Source organism: Glandiceps talaboti, chromosome 16 (genome assembly GCF_964340395.1).
Source record: "Glandiceps talaboti chromosome 16, keGlaTala1.1, whole genome shotgun sequence".
Lineage (NCBI taxonomy): Eukaryota > Metazoa > Hemichordata > Enteropneusta > Spengelidae > Glandiceps > Glandiceps talaboti.
Genome location: NC_135564.1, coordinates 5,875,353 through 5,877,860, shown reverse-complemented (window position 1 = coordinate 5,877,860; position 2,508 = coordinate 5,875,353).

Genomic DNA, 2,508 nt, shown 5'->3' with positions numbered 1-2,508 from the left:
GGCGATATCGCATTGAAGTATATCGTGTCATGGCTTCACTACTACGTCATCAAAATAAACAAAGGCAAGGTAAAATTTATTTTAAGGGATCCATTCTATGAAGTGGGTGCAGTGCAGTGCAGTGCAGTGCAGATTTTGTCAATTGCAAGCAAACAATATACATTTTTAAAAAGAAATCTACGAATCGATGAAATGCAAATACTGTATATTGTCCCCATTTTTTTTTTTGGGGGGGGGTGCACTTGTGAGAGAGTGGGCCCAGAGAGGGTATCTGTGACGTCACGAACTTGTCAGTAGTCTATTTAGTGACGAGCAGTATCTAGGGCTGTCATCGGAGCTGCTGTCAACCGTGTGTAAAGTCTGAAGGTCTGTTCTTCAGCACCTCCTTATCTCTGTCAATACAAATAATAACTTACGGTGATACAAGGTTAATCGACTAATGGCAATGTGGTGTTGACTTGTGTTCACATTGGTCCAATAGAATGGAAAACAAACATGGAAAATGAATCACCGGTTTTAACGTTGTATATTGTATATATATGTAAATATGTTATAATACGGTTATGTGTCGTTTAGTCGCACTTGCTTAATTTACAATATATGCTTAGATATATATGTATACACAAAGGGGGGAGTGACGGTGGCAGCAGAAGCAGTGTATGGGAGTAGTGGTGGTGGTCGTGGTGATAGCGATGATGGTGGGGTGGTGGTGGTAGTGATGATGGTGGGGTGGTGGTGGTAGTGATGATGGTGACAGCGATGACGGTGGGGTGGTGGTGGTGATGATGTGGCGGTGGTGGCGATGATGATGGTGATGATGATGATGATGATGATGATGATGATGATGATGATGATGATGGTGATGATGAGTGGTGATGATGATGATAATGATGATGGTTGTGGTGGGGGTGGTGGTGATGATGATAGTGATGATGGTGTGGTGATGGTGTTTATGGTTGGGATTATGGTGATGGTGTTGATAACAATAATGATGATGACGACGACGACGAAAATGATGACGATGTTATTGTTGTTGTTGTTGTTGTTTTTGATGATGATGATGATGATGATGTTTATAATGATGATGATGATGATGATGATGATGATGATGATGACGATGACGAGGACAATGATGATGACTAGGACAGTGATGGAACAAACTAACAGAAAAGTTAGTTTGTTCCTTTTTTAATGTTGTGAGAACTAAGTATTTATCAAGATTTTACTTTGAGCCTCCAACTACTGATAAATTCATCAATTTACTTTCATCAGATAATGTACATATTCTTCAACGCCTTGCTGTATTGAAATTACGTAGAGAGATATATGTAAATTTATCATAATTTCATTTGTAACATTTCCACTGACTTAATTTTTTCGTAGTTATTTACTGTCTTCAAATATTAAGCAACTACATTTTGTATTTTGGGCCGATGGCCTTGGATGTATAGAATAAAAAGACCATACATAGGACAATGATGATGATGATGATGATGACACGACGACGATGATGATGATGACACTACGATAGTTGCTATGGTAATGATCAACATACTACTATTTCAATTTCCAGCACACTTACCACTTACTTGCCCGATAAATTACTGAAGGGGAAGAGAAATGATAGATTTAGATCATATAGATCGGATGTAAATATCAAAGTTGACTAGACGGTGTTATCAAGAGTTGAATGAACCGTTAAACCATTACGCTAATTACTAATTATCACACTGACATACTGAAGTAGAACCAAATTATCAGAGAAACAAAACAGACCTATTTAAAAGGAAGCATCTTCTAGTCAAAATCGACCAAGGACCATATTATTTCTATTCTAATGATCTCAATTATAAGCCATCTTCTGACGTTGTCATTGACAACGGAAGACACGGATCCACGCGAGACCAGCCGAAGGGTCACAAGGTTAATGTGTTACTGCCCGAATTGATAATAAAGATGTCACAAGCAAAATATAACACATGCCAGTGTTAATTGAGTCATTTGCAGACTTGAGGCTGCTTGTCGATAAATATTGGCGTTATATATATATATATATATATATATATATATATATATATATATATATATATATATATATATATATATATATATATATACATGTAGTCTTGCTTTTACTGTGTACGTACATTGTATTTTACAAAGATCATTGATTGTTATGTTTCACGCCACGGGCTATTCACGAAACAAGCAGTTACGTCGGCGCCAACATCGTATTGCAGTTACTGCAAGCTGTAAATTGAACGGTTTCAGAACCACTTTAATTGCTAAATGTCTAAAGACAATTTTTAATGCCTCTAGAGCTCGTGATGACCCGAATTGTAGGTGTTTTTCTCTGACATTAAGTAATCTCTGATTGCCAGTGGATTATTGCTACAATTTCGCCCAAACTCGATCATTCGGAGTGTGAAGTGACGTGATAATGACGTCATTATGTGGCCATATCATATTTCTTACATATTGCTGATGTTATCAGATATTCAGAAAATA